At 52.5% G+C, this 19,765-nt stretch overlaps 1 long non-coding RNA gene across 4 annotated transcripts; it reads right to left on the bottom strand.

Annotated features, from left to right (window-relative positions):
• Positions 1 to 1,843: 1,843 nt before the first annotated feature.
• LOC123393752 lies at positions 1,844 to 19,765 on the bottom strand. Of its 4 annotated transcripts, XR_006608590.1 has the most exons (5): positions 19,040 to 19,765; positions 14,166 to 18,462; positions 13,636 to 14,061; positions 12,404 to 12,533; positions 1,844 to 3,188 (listed from the first exon to the last, which is right to left on the bottom strand). It is a non-coding gene; the product is annotated as an uncharacterized LOC123393752 (long non-coding RNA). The 4 variants fall into 4 exon arrangements; XR_006608588.1 differs by having other exon boundaries at positions 13,636 to 18,462; positions 19,163 to 19,765; XR_006608587.1 differs by having other exon boundaries at positions 13,636 to 18,462.

Here is a 19,765-nt window from a genome sequence, read left to right on the forward strand (position 1 = left end):
CTCCAGCCTCCCTCTGGGGGCTCCCACTCCCACGTCCCCTTTCTTGTCAGTGTCCTGAGCCAACCCAAGAAAGGCCATCCAGAAATGGGCAGGTGGGGAGGGCAGCCACTGCCAGGGGGCCCCCCAGGACTGGCAGCCACCTTAGTCCAGGAATGCTTGGCCTGGGAGGCCCGCCAGCCCCTCAGAGGGAGGAATAGGGCCGATGGTCATGCTGGAGGCCAGGCTGGAGCCCTGCCACTCACGACGACGCCCCTGGCCTCCCCCGAGCCGTGTGGCTTCTCCACTGCTCTCGACCGAAAACCCCCCCAGCCCTGGCTAAACCCGCAAATCCATCTGCCACACTGCCACCACAATCCCGCCACGAAGCCCTAGACACTTACTTTCCTTCTCCCCCAGTGGACACTCCCCACCTGGTCCTCTCTCCTTGAACCCACCACGTGCCGGACCTCCTGTGCAGTCAGAACCCGCAGGCTCACGTTGCAGGAACCCGGCCCCAGCCGTCTCCGGGACGGCACTGGAGCGTGGAGGGGCCCCCGCACGCACGCAGCGTGTCCGCCATGGGGCAGCTTCCTCCAGCTGCACAAACAGCGTCGCGACCTGCCTGCTGGCTGAGGCCACCGTCCTCTCCCCCAGCTCCGTACTTCGCGGCCACCAACCTGGGGCTCGCGTGCGTCTCTCTGCCCAGCACATCCTCCAGTACCAGCTGGCGCCCTCCCCGGCCCGGGCCAGGCAACAGCATCCGGACACTTCCCTGCTGCCCCAGAACCTGCACGGGCCCCCACCGCGGCCCCCCACAGACACACCAAACTCAGATCCCACTACTCCCCGGACGGACGGCCTCCGACCATCCCCACCGTGCTTACACATAAAACCCAAGGTCTCTGCTGGGACTCACCAAGGCCCCCGTGGTCTGATCCTCCTTCCACAGACGTCCTCTGTGCCCGCCCTGCCCTGCCCCTGCTGTGCCCCACACTGGGGCCTCTGCAGGTGCTCCACCTGTCTGGAATGTTCTGGAATGTTCTTCCCCTGCTCTCCACAGAACTGACTCTGACCTATTGTCCAGACCTCCACAGAGATGCCACTTCTCACATATGCTGTCCTACGAGTTGTCTAAAGAAGTGACCGCTTCCCCATCACATCACCTCCTCTTAATTCTGGCTAATACCTGCTATCCGACATTTCCTTATTTATTCACTGGTTTACCGCGCGCTCTTCCCACGAGAGCACAAGCATCTCGAGACTAGGAGTCCTGTCCTCTGACAATTATTTTGATCGCTGAGGGCGCCCCACGGCCCCGGACACTGTGTGGGCCGTGCTGGGCTCCGTGGACACAGAGCATGGGGAGGATGAGACATGACCTGGGGCAAATTCTCCGTCCTCTGAGCCGGGTTTCCTCTGCTATAGCAGAAAGCCCACCTGAGCTGATGTGCGGATTTAGCTGGCTAGCGTCTGTGTGGGGCAGGACAGTCGTGGACGCTTTACATGTGGACGCAGGCTGGGGGTCAGTCCCGGCACGAAATCCGACGGGCTCTCTCAGGCTGGGGGCAGGCCGGGGCACTTGCCGATGGACACCCGCTGCTGTCCCCAAACACGTCCAGGCAGCAGAGCCGGCGGGGCGGGACTGGCAGGGGGAGGCCTCCACGCCCGCCAAGCGCCGCTGCCCGCCGGCGAGCCCCAGAGCCAGTCCCGCGCCCGCCCACTCGGAGCCTCGACGGCAGCCCAGCGGGGACCGGCCGCCTCCAGCCAAGAACATTAATCTCCTAGACCCCTCCAGATACCGGCCTCGGAACCCATTCACAGCCGCGACTCCGAGCTAGAAATTACTAATTCAGAAACACTTAAATCCAGTTTGGGTCTAATTATTATTCCCTAATGGCTTAAGAGATAAATATAACAATCCCATTTTGACAGTTTGTCAGCACAGCACATGGACCCGAGCAAGACCCCAAACTCAGGGGCTCTCCTCACACGAGGTGGCCCTGGGAGCTTCCGACACCAGGTCACCCCCCCACCAGCTGCTGCCCTGGCCTGCTTGGATTCCATTCTGCCGCCGTGGACGCCCAGTGACGCTCGGGCCCCGGGCTCCCGACAGCCGCCCACAGCCTCTTGACCGGTCGAGTGTTCGGAGGGACAGCCCTGCCTCAGAGACGCTGGGGAGTCTGAACCGTGCAGGAGAAGACGCAGGACAGCAAGGTCAGCGGCCAGAAGGCTCTAGGGCGGCAGGGGCCCATCCCATCCTGACACAGCCCAGGAACAGACCCTCCTGTCAGCCTGGGCAGGGGCACAGCCGAAGGCGACACCAAGCATGGCGGCAGCCCCCTGCAGCCTCCAAGTCCCCGGACCACCAGGCCCAGGACAGCGCTGCCCACTCTACAGGCCTGTCTGCCCTCGCGGACAGCACAGGAGGCCGCCTGCCCAGCACATCCCTGGGGAAGTTTCCTATTTCCAGTGGTGACCCTCAACCTTTCTCTCCCTGTCAGCCAGGGAAGGGCCCCGCATGCGCGAGATGCCAGACACAGGCCTCGCTTGTCCCCGGGGAGCACACACTTAGTCACTCTGCATGTGTGCGTCCCAGACATGGCGAGGCACACGCTGTCACAGGCGCAGCACGATGTCAGGGGACCACAGGGTGATGGGGAAACTCAAGGCAGAGAGAAGGAACCGGGGAAAACCCAGGGGGCAGGGGGGTGACAGCAGAACACAGACCTGAATGAAGGGAGGAGGCAAACCCCGCAGACACGGGGAAGGGCCCCGGGGCCGACACAGCAGGTGCAGGCCCCCCGGCAGGGTCACGGGTCTTCCTGCTTCCACGCCGGCCCAACTCCATTCTTCGGGGCAGCTTTGAATCTGGTGGATGTGTCCTGAGTACGCGGTGGCACACCCCCAGGGCAGAACATCCCCCAGAATCCGCCCGGGGCCACAGAGGGGTCGGCCGGACAGGCGGCGGACACAGCCTTCTGTGCGCGGCCGAAACCATCTGCGCGTGGCTGGTGACCACGTCCCTGCGGCGATGGTTCTGTGTCTTCCACGCAGAGCAGACTTCAGGCGACGCACTGGCCTCACGTGTGGGTGCTGCCGCAGCGCTGGGGTCATCGCGGACGGGCTGGATCCAGCGGCCTGTCCCTGCCAGACCTTCCAGCCCCCCATTGTGACGGGACTGCAGAAAAGCCTGCTGAGGCTGTCACCGCCTGTCATGAAAATAAGAAAGTTGTAATATTTATAAAGTTGTCCTTATGGTTATTTTTTTTAAGATTTTATTTATTTATTTATTTGAGAGAGAGCAGGAGCAGGTGGGCGGAGCGGAGGGGGAAGCAGGCTCCCCGCTGAGCAGGGATCCCAACACCGGGCTCCATCCCAGGACCCGGGGACCACCACCTGAGCCGACGGCGGACGCCCAGCCCACGGAGGCACCCAGGCAGCCTGACCATTTTTGTTCTTGTGCAGACTTCTCCAGAACTGCTTTTTTCCTTCCTCCGCCTGCTTGGGTTTCCCACGCTCTCGGGCAGTGCATCCCGACGTGTCCACTTTGCTCTGGGCAGACGCCACCCCGGCGTCGCACCCCAGCCCGCTCCGTCCAGCGCCGGGTGCCCCCTGAGCGCTCCGCACTTTGCTGGCCCCTCCGGCTCCCTGACCCCTCACTTCGGGGCTTCCTGGTTCTTGTTATTGGACACGACCGTCGACCACTTTTTGAGAACAAGTGTGTGGGTCACACATTCTTTGAGACCCTACCTTTCTGATCAAGTCCTAATTTTACCTTTATTTAATTTTAGTAATTTAAGAACAGATTTGGGTTTGGACATTCGGTTGGGCAAAATTCAGTGATACAACCCAATCCTGTACCCATTCGTGTGGATTCTCTGCAGCTGTCGCCAACATTGTACGGTATTTCCATACTATGCCTTGGCGTAGCTTTTCATTTTACCATTTATTATCTTGGGTATTTGCCGCTGCTTTCAGTCTGAAAACCACCCTTCCCTTGGAGACTCGGGTCCTCGCCTGGTACTTCCTCCCCCATGCTGACCTGCACGCCCCCCGATGTGCACGCTGCCCACGGAAGCTGACCCTTTCAGTTCACTTTTCTCTTCTCTACAATTCTATTACAAAAATATTTCAATTGATAACAAAAATCAGTAATAATAAAACTTTACAAAACTGTCAAAAAACCACCATCTTAGGATTCTGGAGGTCGACCGGAAGCATACAGCACATTGCAACCCCTCGGTGAGAAGCATTAGGTCCGAATGTTTCAGCCTCGAACCTTCGGCTGACAGCCCCACCAGGTGGGCAAAGCCCTGCAAACCAGCAGCTTTGGGGAAGAGGGTGGAGAAACTTCACGAGTTTCACTAGTGGTCAGAACTAGCCTGTCCCTCGGAGGCCAGTGGAGAGGAGGGACGGCTTGGCCGCCTGCGGACGTGCCCGCAGCTCTCACACGTCCTGCTCTAAGAAATGCCCATTCCCAGCTCCTCCGCACCTTCCATCAGCTTGTTTCCTCTTCTCATCGATTTTCAGGAGCTTTCATGTTGCTTTGTTTTTCTTTTTCCTTGTTTTTAAAACACAATCTAGATCTTAATCCAGAGGCCGAAATAAGTTTTGGTAAAGAATGAGAATGAAGGGGCGCCTGGGTGGCTCAGTGGGTTAAGCCGCTGCCTTCGGCTCAAGTCATGATCTCAGGGTCCTGGGATCGAGCCCCACATCGGGCTCTCTGCTCAGCAGGGAGTCTGCTTCCCTCTCTCTCTCTCTGCCTGCCTCTCTGTCTACTTGTGATTTCTCTCTGTCAAATAAATAAATAAAATCTAAAAAAAAAAAAAAAAAAAGAATGAGAATGAATACTTGAGGCTTTGCAGACATGTGGTCTCCACCGCCCGACTCAGCTCTGCCACCAATCAGCAGAGGAGACCGTGTGTAAATGGGTGAGACTGTTTTCCAATAAAACTTTATTTGTAGACATTGAAATCTGAATTTCATATAATTTTCATGTGTCATAAAACAATATTCTTTTGAAAAAATTTCCCCCAACCATTAATGTAAAAACCATTCTTAGCACTTCTACTCTGGGAAGATCCATTCCTTCTTCCATTCCTTCTCTTTATTAAATATAAATCAGGGGCGCCTGGGTGTCTCAGTGGGTTACGCCTCTGCTTTCGGCTCGGGTCGTGATCTCGGGGTCCTGGGATCAAGCCCCGCATCAGGCTCTCTGCTCAGCGGGGAACCTGCTTCCCCCTCTCTCTCTGCCTGCCTCTCTGTCTACTTGTGATCTCTGTCTGTCAAATAAATAAAATCATTAATAAATAAATAAATATAAATCAAACATAAGACAACTGTGACCTTGCAATCAAGGGACAACATGATGATGAATTTTGCTAGTTTTCTTCTCACCTCCTATATCCTAGACTTAGAATTGAAAAACCCACAAGCACCAACAGGCACAGGCCAAAAAAAGCCCCAACAAAAGTCTGTTCTCTCCAGCTAAAGGACTGGAAATGGGGAAACCTCACATGGCAGAAAACTTTTCATTTATTTATTTATTTATTATGGGGGGGAGGGGCAGAGGAGGAAGGGGAGAACCCAAGCTGACTCCTCACTGGGAGTGGAATCCAACATGGGCTCGATCCCATGACCCTGAGGTCATCCATCACCTGAGACAAAATCAAGAGTCAGATGCTTAACCCACTTGAGTCACCCAGATGCCCCCAACAACATTTCAAAGCAGCCATGATAATAAAATAATTCAACAATTACAAATACTCTTAAAACAAATGAAAAAATAAAAACCATCAGGAAAGAAACAGAAAGCCTCAGCAAAACAAAGGTATAAAAAAGTGGGGAAATTAGAATTTAAAAATACAATAACTGATATTTTTAAAAAGTACATAAACTCAACAATAGATTTGAGGGGGCAGGAAATACCCAGTGACTAGAAGAGAGAATAGCAGAATTATATAATCTGAACAGCAGAAAGATTTTTAAAACCTACACATTCAGAAAGCTGTGGGAACCCAGAGCAGCATAAATTCAAAGAAATCTATGCCAAGACACATCATCATTAAACTTCTAAAATCCAAGGACCAAGAAAATATCTTGAAAGTGCACAGAGAAAAAAGACACCCTATATAAGAAAAATTATTTGAATGACAGTGGATTTCTCATCAGAAACCATGGAGGCCAAAAGAAGTGGCACAGTATTTCTCAAGTGCTAAAAGAAAAGATTTGTATACCTAGTAAAAATATCTTCAGGAATGAAGGGGAAATTAAGGCATTCTCAAATGAAAGGAAACTAAGAATTTGTCACCAGCAGACCTACCCTAAAGAAAAAGGACTAAAGGGGGCGCCTGGGTGGCTCAGCGGGTGAAGCCGCTGCCTTCGGCTCAGGTCATGAATTCGGAGTCCTGGGATCGAGCCCCACATCGGGCTCTCTGCTCAGCAAGGAGCCTGCTTCCTCCTCTCTCTCTGCCTGCCTCTCTGCCTGCTTGTGATCTCTCTCAATAAATCTCTCTCAAATTAATAAATAAAATCTTTAAAAAAAAAAAAAGAAAAAGGACAAAGGAACTTCTCTAAACAAAGAGGAAACGATAAAAGAAGGAACCTTGAAACATCAAAATAAGAAAGAACATGGTAGGGAAAAATATGGGTAAATACAATATACTTTCCTTACTTCAAGTTTTCTGAATTATATTTGACAGTTGAAACAAAAGCTATAACACTGTCTGATATGGTTCAAAATAAACACAGAAATTTTTTTTAAAGATTTTATATTTTTTTATTTGACAGACAGATCACAAGTAGGCAGAGAGGCAGGCAGAGAGGGAGGGGGAAGCAGGCTCCCCGCGGAGCAGAGAGCCTGATGCGGGGCTTGATCCCAGGACCCTGGGATCACGACCTGAACCGAAGGCAGAGGTTTTAACCCACTGAGCCACCCAGGTGCCCCAACACAGAAAATTTTTAAGACAATTACATTACAAGCAAGGAGAGTAAAGGGAAGTAAGGCTTCTATACTTCACTCAAATGAAGAAAGCCAACAGGAATAGACCATGCTAAGTTAAGTATTAATAATGTAACATATTCAATTTCAAGATTTGAAAACACTACAGATAAATCAAAATTGAATTATAAAAAATGTCCAAGTAAACTACAGGAAAGCAGAGAAATAAAAAAAACAGGAAACAAAAAATAAAATGCAGACTTGTACCTTACCCTATCAATAATGACATTAAATATAAATGGTAAAAAAAAAAGTTTAAAGACACAGATTGTTAGTGTGGATTAAAAGTATGACCCAGGGGCACCTGGGTGGCTCAGTGGGTTAAGCCACTGCCTTCGGCTCAGGTCATGATCCCAGGGTCCTGGGATCGAGTCCCGCATCGGGCTCTCTGCTCAGCGGGGAGCCTGCTTCTTCCTCTCTCTCTGCCTGCTTCTCTGACTATTTGTGATCTCTGTCTGTCAAATACATAAATAAAATCTTTAAAAAAAAAAGTATGACCCAATGATATGTCTACCAAAACTCACTTCAGATACAACATATTTTAAAGTAAAAAGATAGGAAAATAAAATAAAATGATAGGAAAAGATATGTCATGCAAACATTAATCAAGGGAAAGAAAACATAGCTATGTTAGTATCAGATAAAACATACTTCACAGTAAAATCACTAAAATCACAGAGAGAGGATACTGTATAACTATAATAGATCACCCCACCAAGAACACAGGCAACCCTAAATGTGTATGCTGCACATTTAGGAGAGCTACAAAGTATATGATGCAAAGACTAATTGAACTGAAAGAAGAACTACACAGACCCACAATTACAATAGAAGACTTCAACATCCCTCTCTCAACAACGCAGAACAGCTGCATAGAAAAGGATACAGCAGGGGCCCTGGGGGCTCAGTGGGTTAAAGCTGCTGCCTTCGGCTCAGGTCGTGATGCCAGGGACCTGGGCTCTCCGCACTGGGCTCTCTGCTCAGCGGGGAGCCTGTCTCTCCTCTCTCTCTCTCTCTCTCTGCCTACTTGTGATCTCTGTTGTCAAATAAATAAATAAATAACTTTTTAAAAAAAATTAGAAAAGGATACAGAAGAACCCAATGATGCTATTAACCAGTGTGATCCAATCAAGGACACTCCACGCAACAGCAGAACTTGAACCTCTTCAAGCACCCACAGAACATGAACCAAGAAAGCTCTATCCTGGGCCGTGAAATGAGTTACAATAAAAGAATCCAAGGCATATGTAGTATGCTGTCTTGCCACAGTAGAATTAAACCAGAAATCAACAGCAGAAAATATGTGGCAATTTCCAAATATCTGGAAACGAAGTAACACACTTCAAAACAACCCACAGAAGGAAGAAATTACAAGGAAAACTAGAAAATATTTTGAACTGAATGAAAATGAAAACACAACACAAAATGAGAAATAATATTAAGATTTACGGGATACAGGTAAAGCATCACCTAAAGAGAAATTCATAGCATCAAAAGCCTCTATTACAGGGGCGCCTGGGTGGCTCAGTGGGTTAAAGCCGCTGCCTTCGGCTCGGGTCATGATCTCAGGGTCCTGGGATCGAGTCCCGCATCGGGCTCTCTGCTCCGCGGGGAGCCTGCTTCCCCCTCTCTCTCTCTGCCTGCCTCTCTGCCTACTTGTGATCTCTGTCCAATAAATAAATAAAATCTTAAAAAAAAAAGCCTCTATTACAAAATAAGGAGGTTTAGAAATTAATGCCCTCAGCTCTGACCCTGAAGAAGAAACAAAGGAGGAGAAGCAGACAAAACCCAAGGAAAACAGAGCAAAGGAAGCAAGTAACTAAGAAAAGCAGAAACCAATGAGATTGGAAACGGAAAAACAATAAAGAAAAATCAGTGAAACAAAGAACTGGCTGTTTGTAGAGTCAACAACATGAACAACACCCGGCTAGACTGGCTGAAAGAAGAAGAGAAAACACAAATCACCAACAGCAGGGACAGAACCGGACCGATGTCCCCGCAGACCCCACAGACACCAAAGACCTCTACACACGCAACTACACGTACCAATGTCAGACGCAAAGTTAGACAGCTTCGCAAGACGTAGCCCTTCCTCAAGGATTCACAACTCACCCAATCTGAAATCGGTCACTGGAATAGCCCCTTAACTGTTGAAGAAATTGAACTCATAATTAAAAGCCTTCCAAAAAAGAAATATCCAAGCCCGGGCAGTTTCACTAGAGAGTTCTACTAAACAATCTAAGAAAAATTAATATCAGTTCTACACAGTTCTTCTCAGGGGATGAAACATTTCCCAATCCATTTTAGGTAGGTAGTACCACCATAATACTAAAACCCAAAACAGTACAAAACCAAAAAAACTATAGATCAATACCCTTCATGAAAAAAAAAAGCAAAAATCCTTAACAAAGTATTGGAATTAAAAATTATTAACCAAGAGAATTTAGCAATATATAAAAGTAATTATACACCATGACCAAGTGGGGTTTATTTCAGGAATACAAAGCAGTTTCCATATTTGAAAAAGCAATCACTGTAGTCCACCATACTAACCAGCTGAAGAAGAGAAATCACATGATCGTATCACCCAATTCACAAAAAGCATTAGACAAAATTCAGCATCCGTTATAGGTTGCATTATGTCCTCCCAAAAGGATACGTTGCAGCCCTAACCCGCAGGCACCTTGGAATGTGACCTTCACTGGAAAGAGTGTTTTGACAGACGTGATCAAGTTAAAACAAAGCCACTAGGGCAGGTCCTGATCCAGTATGACTGTGCCCTTCCGAAAAGAGGAAATGTGGACAGACACAGAGAGGGAAGACGACGTGACGACGGGACTAGAATGACGCCCCATAAACGAGGAGCCCTGGAGACCGCTCCCAGGTGGCCTGGTGGCCGGCAGCCAGGGAGTGGGAAGGAATGACTCCCCCAGGGCTTCAGAGGGAACGTAGACTTGCTGACACCTTGATTTTGGACTTAGAACCATGAGAATAAATTTCTGTTTTAAGCCACCCAGTTGGTGGGTTTTTTGTTTTTTTTTTTTTAAGATTTATTTATTTGAATGAAAGAGAGAGATTCACACAAGAAAGAGCACACGTAGCGGAAGGGGCACAGGGAGAAGGAGAAGCCAACTTCCCACCTAGCAGGGAGCCTCATGTGGGGCTCGATCCCAGGACCCTGGGATCATGACCTGAGCCAGAGGCAGACGCTCAATCGGCTGAGCCACCCAGGCGTCCCTCTTGGTAATTTTTTAATAGCAGTCCTAAGAAACTTATAAAACCCCCATTCATGACTTTAAAAAAACAAAACAAAAAACCTCTGAAAAACAAGAATAGAGAATTTCTGCGACCTGATAAAGCACATCGACCGAAACTACAGCCGAGGCTCTCTTCCGTGGTGAGGGACGAGCCGCGCCCAGGAGAGATCGGGGCGCCCACGCTCACCACTCCCGTCCAACACAGAGCCCCGCGAGTGAGTCCACAGCAGAAGGCAGACAGATCAGAAAGGAAAACCTAACTCTGGCCCTATTTACCAGCGATGTGATTGTCAACATAGAGGAGCCGCCACACAGCGCCGGGGGCTAAGTCGGCTGAGGACCAACTCCTGATTTCTGCTCAAGTCACGGTCCTGAGATCAAGCCCCACGTTGGGCTCTGTGCTCGGCGGGGAGTCTGCTTCTCTCCTTCACCCTCTGCCCCTCACGCCCCAGCCCTAGAATAACCAAACCTAGATAGAAAGGAAGGAAGGGAAACTGACACGCAGCTTTACCACAATTCCTATCAAAATTCCAGCCACATTTCTGTAGGCAGAGGACAAGGTTATTCTAAAAATTTATAGGCATAGACAAAGGAACTAGAACAGCCAAGGCAGTTTTGAAAAGAAAAAAGTGGGAGGAATCAGTCTCCCCAATTCCAACACTTTTCAAACAATCACAGCAACTGAACGTCGGTGGTTTTGCCGAAGGCGCAGCTCCGCAGGTCAGTGCGACGGGCAGACGCCCTCCCAGCTGTGCCGCTGGATTCGTGACGAAGCTGGAAAACTTCACGGAGGAAATAGAATCAATAACAGCGCTGGAGCGGCATCTAGAGACCACGGACAGACAGATGGACAGACAGACAGACGGAAAGGGGGGGAGGGAGGACGGCCGCAGCAGGAGGAACCGACCCCAAGTTTCACGGCTTGTACCTAAATTAACTCAAAATGGATTGTGGACTCAAAAAAATATAAAACGATATAGCTTTTAGAGAAAAATAACAGAATCTTTAGGATCTGGAGCTGACCAAAAAGTTCTTAGTTTTGCCAATGAAAGTGCCATTCATAATAGGAAAAAAGTGACTTGGACTTTATTAAAATTAAAACCTTTCATCTGTAAACTAACCAACCAACCAACCCTGTTAGGAGGATGAAAAATAAGCTACAGAGTGGGAGAGAAATATCTGAAAACCACCTATCCAACAAAGAATCCAGAACATGGGGGCACTTGGTTGGCTCAGGGGTTAAAGCCTCTGCCTTCGGCTCAGGTCATGATCTCAGGGTCCTGGGATCGAGCCCCGCATCGGGCTCTCTACTCAGCGGGGAGCCTGCTTCCTCCTCTCTCTCTGCCTGCCTCTCTGCCTACTTGTGATCTCTGTCTGTGAAAAAAATAAAAATAAAAAAATCTTGAAAAAAAAGAATCCAGAATATATAAATATAAACACATTTATAAATGTGTATGTTTATAAATATATATATTTATAAAAATAAATATAAATCCAGAATATATAACAACCTCTCAAAACTCAGCAACAGAACAGTCCGATCAGCAAGTGATCAGAAGAAACAACCCCCAGCGGCACCAGGGCAACGCCGAGGAAGAGTGCCGGAGGGTATCACCGCACACCGTCCGAACGGCCGAAATAAACCCAGGGACAACAGCGACGGCGACACAGCAGGGACGGAGAATGCCGCAGCCACCCCGAGCAGTTTGGCTGTTTCTTTAAAAAGTAAACACGCCACGACCATCAGCAAATACACTTCGGGGCATTTGCAGCAGAGAAACACACAAACTCGCGCGAACGTTCACGGCAGCTTGTTTTGTAATAGCCCGAAGCTGGAAACCATCTGGACGCCCTTCAGTGGGGGGCATGGCCGGGAACTGGGGTCCGCCTGCACCGTGGACTGTGACCCTGCATTCAGCCGGAGTCATCGTTGCTTTTGCAACAACTGGGACGACTCTAAAAAAATGATGCGGAGTGAAAAGAGCCCGTCCCGAAAGGCCACATACTGTGTGCAGTCATCCGTCTGCCACTCCCGACGTGACGGCATTGGACAGACGGAGAGCAGATTAGTGCTGCCTGGGGTCGAGGTGGGGAAGGGGGCAGGAGAGAGGAGGGGGTGTGTGTTTGGAGGGGCAGCAGGGGGCAGCCCCGGCTCGGGCCTGGTAACCTTCACTGTATCCACTCGGCGTCCTGCGGCTGATACTGTTGCACAGGATGTTACGGCTGGAAGGAACCGGTAAACTCTTTCTCTTTCCCTCTGTACTGTTTCTTACAACTGCGTGTGAATCTACAGTGATCTAAAAAGAAGAAGAAGAAGAAGAAAGAATGAAAGAAAGAAAGGGGGCGCCTGGGTGGCTCAGTGAGTTAAGCTGCTGCCTTCGGCTTGGGTCATGATCTCAGGGTCCTGGGATCGAGTCCCGCGTCGGGCTCTCTGCTCAGCGGGGAGCCTGCTTCCCCCTCTCTCTCTGCTGCCTGCCTCTCTGTCTACTTGTGATCTCTCTGTCAAATAAATAAAATCTTTAAAAAAAAAAAGAAAGAAAGAAAGAGAGAGAGAAAGTGAAAAACTAAAAGGTTTACCCAAAAGAAAGAAAAGTCTTCCTAGCTTGCCGGACTCGAACCGGCAGCGACCTTCCTCCCCTCCTCCACGGGTCATCCTCCCCTCCTCCACGGGTCATGCTTTCGCGAATATGTGCTCCCAGCTTTTGGCTTGAATTTCTCTTCCTCTGTGTCACCCGTCAGAGGACCAGCTCCTCATTCTCATTCCCGAACCTTCTCTTCTTCAGCAACTCTTCACGCTTTAACAAATCTTACTCTACTCTGCGGCCACAGTCTTCTACGTTATTTTCTGAGAGTTTGAGAGTTTTGCCTTTCATATTAAGTCTCTAGTCAATCTAGCTTATTTTCATGCGCAAGTCAAGTAGGATATAATCTCTTGTTTTCTACTTGCCAACTCAGGTGTCCCCGCTCACCGGGCGCCTGCGACTCCGCGACAGCGAGAAGCGTCTGCTCTCGTGTGCGCGCCGGCCAGGCTCTCTGTTCTCTTTTACGGGTCCAACTCTCTATTCTAGGCTGATACCACATCTTCCTGTACGGCAGGGCCTCCCATCTTCCTTTTCAGAAAGAAGCGTCTTTTTTTTTTTTAAGATTTCATTTGAGAGAGAGCAAGAGAGCATGAGCAGGGTGAGGGGCAGAGGGAGAAGCAGGCCCCCCACTGAGCGGGGAGCCCGACTCGGGACTCGATCCCAGGACCCTGAGATCATGACCTGAGCTGAGAAGGCGGACGCTCAGCCAACAGAGCCCCCCAGAAGCCCCTCATATTAGTTTTGAAAATGATACACTTCAAGAAGTCTGCATATTTCTTCTCAGTTTTCAAACTTATTACGAGATCTTACATTTTACCTGCTGGATCTGTAGTGAGGATCTCCTTTTTTTGTCCTTTTCTTCTCGGTTAGTCGTGCGGAAGTTTTTTCAATTTCCTTCATCTCTTCAAAGAATGAGCTTGTGGCTTCCGCGATCTCCATCCCACACCTGGCCTCGTGGGGTCTGATGCACATAGCTACAGTTCAGCATAGAAAATTGTAAATTTTAGAAAAACTTTGCTTTTAAAATTTGTGTCTGTTGTCTATTTGGGTTTATTTTTACTTTTTATCTCCCTCTCTAATCCGCTCTCAGCTTCTGCCCTGCCGTCCCTCTCGGACAGACCCCCGGACGCCGAGGGCTCCCCTCGCCGCTCAGTTTGCCAGAGCTTTACATTCCGGCTGCGCTTTCTTCTGTGAGCCATGCGTTGTTGACTCCGGGTGTGTTTTCCCAAATGTGTGGCGTGGACTATAGAGGTAGACACGGATGAGAGTTCAGGTGCCAGGAATCTGTGGGACGGGGTGCCAGACAGGAAGGAGCCACAGAAAAGTCCCTGAAGTCTAGCAGCTCACCTCAGGTGAGGCCCTCGGGTCCTTAGCCAAACCCCAAGCGGCCCCTGTCCAGGGCAGGTCCTGCGAGGTCCCGCGGGGTAGGGCTGCTGTCGTGCTGGAGACACAATGCACTTCCAACCCAGCCCGAGTTGGGAGACCTTGGCTAGTGCCCTGAGATCCTCCCCTACAGGTCAGCCAGGTCAGCGGGGATGAGTGGGGAAGCTGCAGCCCGGCAGAGGTCAAGACCACGTGGCAAGGCAGTGTGCATGTCTTCAGGCGCTCCGAGGGCCACTTTGGACCGGGCAGAGGGCTGGGGTTCGCCCGGCCCTAGGGAGTTACAGGTGTTTGGACTAAGGTGGTCACGACGGCACCTGAGCAGGTCGAGGGGGTCGAGTAGATGAAAGGGCGGGGGTCGCGGACTTGGACCCAGTGTGTGTCGCCGCTGGCTTGGGGGCTCCAGAGCTGCTGCCCTAAGGGCCCAAGTCCGGCAAGTTCTCAGGCCATACCCCGGCCATGCTCTCCACGTCTGCGGGGAACACCCAGGAGCTGACAGGCTGCTCTGCTGCTGCTCCAGTCTGGGCGGGGGGGGGGGGGGAGTGCAGGGACACCGCACGGACGGCCCGCAGAGCCGCCAGCAGGCCCCGAGGCACAGCCAGGGGCACGGGACGCTGGCCGAAGGGAGGGCCGTGGTCTACAAGATAAGGGCAGGTTGTCCAGGGGCCACTGAATGTGAGCGGCCGCAGATGAGAGTGAGAACCTGCTCGAAGGGAAGAGCTGAGCCATGGGGAAGGCGGCTGCTACGTCCAGACAGGCCAACGAGGCCAACCTGACAGCCACCGTCCCTAAGCGCCAGACTTTAAAGAGAAAGGGAGAAACAGGTTTGGAAGAAGCCAGGGCCACAGCTAACCACCGTCCTAGGTGGTGGCCCATGGCCCCGCGGTGCCCCTCTGCAGCCTCACGGCCCGCACACCCTCCCCCGCCTGGCCAGGGCCCCAGCTGGTAGCCGGAGCCCGTGATGCCGCCCTCTCAAGCCTCCTTGTGTTTAAGACCCTGGGCGGCCCGTCTCTCCAACGGCTCAGAAGCCGATCGCGGTCCCAGCTTCTGAGAGCATCTTGCGTGAGCACCGAGGCCCTTCCTCCGCCTCGGCCTCTGCCGTCCTCCCCGCCGGACCCTGAGACCATCCCGGAGTCCCCACCCAGCCCTGGACTCCTTACCTTGTCACCCCCAACTCTGCCAACGCAGACCGCCCGTTGGTTGAGGTCACCCTGTGACTTCCTCGCAGACAAAGCCCTGCTGGGCCCTGACAGTCCCGGCTCTCGTGTGGGGTCCTCCGGGGTCAGGTCACCTCCACCTGCTACAGACAGGCCCGCCTCACCCGAGGGGAGCTGCCGGGGCTCGGTGGGCGGCGGGGGGGCTCCCGGCTCTGGGCCTCACACCAGCAGCCAGAACGAGGCCGCGCCGACTACAGCCAGTCAGTGCTTGCTACACGGAACAGCAGGCCCTTCATTGCCATCGCCCACGACCAACTGCCCGATGGCTCCTCTGGTCCTTGCCGAAAAGACAGGCTTCCGTTTAGGGAAAAATCCCGAGTTTTCGGTACCTGGCCTGGCTCCTGTGAAAGGTCGCCCAGGCTCCCTCATTCCGCCGAGGCCCTGCCTTCTCCATGCGGGCCCAGACAGCAGAGGACAGGAGCGAACGCGGAGTCCCCCGGCCATAGCACAGAGAGGGCCTCCTGGCCAGGTCAGCCTCTTGGGGGGACTTTCCTTCGGCTTCCGTCCGGGGAAGGGCTTCCCGTCCATGAAGGAGCGGAACGGTGAGCGCCACTTCCCGAGGGAGCCCGGACCTCCGAATGCGAAGCTGCGAAGGAAGGAGAAGCAGGCAGGGGTGGGCGGCACCAGCCTGGCCCCGGCCCAGGGTTCGCGCCTCAGGGGGGTCGGGGCGGGGGCGGCGGCAGAGGGGCCACTCCAGGGCCTCGAGCCAGCCACAGGGACATCCAGACCCCGGGCCGCCGGGCATCGGGGCAGCAGCAGACAAGCCCTGACCCGCTGCCTATTCCCTGCGGCCGCAGCTCTGGCTTCCTTCACACCGCGCTCCCCGAAAGGTCAAAGCACCTTTACTGCTCTGAAAACGGGAAAGGGGAAGAGCGAATGGGTCGTTTTCTGGGGCCACCAAGGCAGGGGGAGGTCCTGGAAGAACACGGGGCGAGGACTTCCCCCAAAACAAACCCAGGTCTCCGGACCCCTGAGGCCAGGTTGTGCGGATCAGATGGCGCGAGCTGCCGAGGAAGGCTCCGAGGAAGGCTCCTGGAGGTCCCCTGCCAAGCTGCGGTGGGGGCAGCTGAGGGCGGGCCGAGGGGCCATCGGGGCGTCGGCAAACCGACAAAGAGGGAGGTGAGGAGGTGCGTCCCGAGGAAAGAAGGCACGGGCGGCCACGGCTCTGGCCGCAACTCTAGAGGCTGTGGACCCCGAGGGGCCCAAGTGCCTCAGGAGCTCCCGCCGCCTCCCACATGGCAGCGTCTGCACAAGGACTCACGGCCGGTTGCTGAGCCCTCGGGTCCTCGGCCGGCCGGTGTGTAAGCACCAGATGTGGAGGGAGAGGAGGCAGTCAGGACAGGCTCCCAGGGGGAGGCAGCTTGGAATGCAGGAGGAATGTGGGCTGAGTCCCTTTCAGCTCCGGTGGGCGGGAGGCAGGTTTTAACGCCATCGCTGTGGCCCCCCACCTTGGTTGCCTCCCTTGGCCGCCCCAGCACACGCACAGGCCGCCCGCGGAGTGTCCCCGAACAGCCGGGCCCAACCTGCACACAGGCCTGGCTCCCGGGAGCTGGCGGCTCGGCTCAGTGGGGACCCAGCGCCGGTCTCCCGTGCTCTGGCGGGAAGGGGTGACGGGAGGGGAGGGAGGGAAGCAGACGCCGCCTCTGGCCAGGCTGCGCTCCCCACATGCCTACTGCACCCCTCCTGCCTCAACTGCCCAGGGCGTTGGCCGCCTGCCCGCTGGACTCTGCCCGGCTGCCCCTAGGCTGCGCGCGTCCCAGGTCCCCGGTCCCACCACTTCCCACTCCGCACGCACCGCCCTCCCTGCTTTGACATAATGTCTACACCGCCCTGATGCCCTTTGAGGCTACACCCTATTTTTTCCTCTTTTGTGCCAAACTTGTAGAAAGGGCTGTCTCCGCCTAGTGGCCCGTTTCCTCTCAGCCCACTCCCTCCTGAGTCCAGCTTCTGTTCCCGCCCTCCCGAAAAGACTTCCCCGGAGGCTTTTCCTGGACCTCCTCTGGGCTCCGCCCTGCACCCACCTTCGACCGGCGCGTTACAGTTGTAGATTTCCCCGTCATGATGAAAACCAATTTTCCCTAGAAAATTCCATTTTGGAAAAATATATATTTACGCCATCTTCTTTTAAAAGCAGCCTTTACCAATCTAAAACCACTTTGGTGGCTTAAGAAAATAGAAATGCATGATGTAGAACTCATTTCCCTCAGTCTTCATGTTTATGTCACATTTAAATTCAAATTTTCTAATTTGCTTTCCTTTTAAATATTTAATGTTTGTTACACACAAATTTATAAGCTGCTGCGCAATAAGCCGTTTGAGAGCAGGCGGTAGGGGTCCGACACCCACAACTTACAACGCCCACACACGTGCCTTATTCCAGCTTTAGAACCGGCCTGTGTGGCTCCCATCACAGAAGCAGACGGATCAGAGAGGTTAAGCGACCTCCCTCAGATTCCACAGCAAATGTAGAGCAGGATCTGAATTCAGAGCTTCTAACTTCAAATCCTGCGTGCTCTGCGTTCCATGACCACAGCGCCTCTCGTGAGGCTGCGCCATTATTAAATAAAACAGGAAACCAGCGTTTTTATTTCTTCTGTAGCCGGCGTCAGGAAACCACAGCCTTGGGCCAAGCCCAGCCCAGCAGCTTTCCGCGACACAGTCTCACAGGCGCAGTCACAGGCCGTCGTCTCCTCACTGCGGCCGCGGAACGGGCTCAGGCCCGCGGGTCTGCAAGAGCCCTGCGGCCGGCCACGTGCGAAATGCTCGCCTCGGAGCCGTCACGGAAAGCACTGGGCAGGCCTGGCTCTGAGGCGGTGGCTCTCGCTGCTGCCTGCAAAGGAGACTCAGCGGGAAAGTTACCTCTTCACTCCTCTTTAAACTACGGAGCCTGGCCCGGCCCGGATGGACAGAGCAGAGCTCTGGGGCTGGCCTTGAAGCACTGGTGTTTTTCAAAAGCTCCCCAGACGGTTTTCATGTGCAGCCAAGGTCAAAACTACTGTTCCGTGGTGTCACGTAGATTCGGGAAACTCTCGTTTCCAGGAGATGTGCTGGAGGGAGGCAGGAGGGAAGAACCGCCATCAGCACTACTCACCCCCCAAAAGAAAGCGCAACGACACCTTTCCACCTGTGGAAACTAATGTCACCATCGAGGTCAGCCCGTCAGCTGATGCTGGTCACACCGACAGGACCACTAGGAGCTCCTCAAATCGGAAGGCAGGTCCCAACCATAACATTTTTTCCTGCCCTGCAGTTTATTTTTAAAAAATTTCGGGGTGCCTGAGGGGCTCAGTCGGTTGGACACCTGCCTTCGGCTCAGGCCGTGATCCCAGGGTCCTGGGATCGAGTCCCCACCTGGCTTCCTGCTCTGCTTCTCGCCCTGCTTGTGCTCTCTCTCTCAAATAAATAAATAGATAATCTCAATTTTTAAAAATTAAATCTTGATCTCAGCTCAGGTCATGATCTCAGGGTCACAAGATTGAGCCCCACATTGGGCTCCGCACTCAGCAGCAGGGAGCCGGCTGGGGATTCTCTCCCGCTGCCCCTGCCCTCCCTGCTCAAATGTTCTCTCTCTAAAAAATAAATAAATAAATACTTTTTCCTGGTTTTGTCCAGAAGTCGACTCACTGTATTTGGCTGTCATTTCTCTTCGTCTCTGAATCTACATCAGGTTTCTCCATGACAGTGACTCTGCTTCGAGACTGGGTCACCATCCCATACAGAGCGCCGCAGCCCACTGGCGACATTTACCTCGATGTCCAGGGCCCCTCTTCCCGTGAGACTGGACAGTAACCACACAGCTCTGGACACGGGTGATCTTTTGACTGCAAGACTGTACGGACGGTGTGATCTCAGCAACACGGCACCATTCCGCGGGGGGCTTGCACCTGGTCTCGCTTTGAGCGACACTAAGTTCATCAGCAGGTTTGGAGGCGACAGGCTGGCCCCTCCTTGTGAAGCTGCCATCAGTATTTTACCCGGGTTCGCAGTGCTCTGGCAGCGGCTCTCTGAAACACACATTCTGTTTCGGCTCACAAGATGAGGGTTTTCTAACCCTTTGGTTTCTGCATTTATGAGCTAGAGTTTGGCTTAAAATAGCATTTGTGTTGGAAAAACAGGACCCTTATTTTTCCCTTATAACTACCAAGTTTCATATTAATACACTATTGTCTTCCCACTTCCAGTCACGTCCAGTGAACTTCATCTCCTTCCCTTTCTTCAGGTGTCATCACAAAGTACCGCTTTGTTACCGTCCCCGAGTTTTTGTTTTGTTTTTTAATATTTGACAAACAAAGATCACAAGCAGGCAGAGAGGCAGGCAGAGAGAGAGGAGGAAGCAGGCTCCCTGCTGAG

The sequence above is a fragment of the Mustela putorius genome, unplaced genomic scaffold, assembly GCF_011764305.1.
Source record: "Mustela putorius furo isolate JIRA1106 unplaced genomic scaffold, ASM1176430v1.1 tig00000997_pilon_pilon_pilon, whole genome shotgun sequence".
Taxonomy (NCBI): Eukaryota; Metazoa; Chordata; class Mammalia; order Carnivora; family Mustelidae; genus Mustela; species Mustela putorius.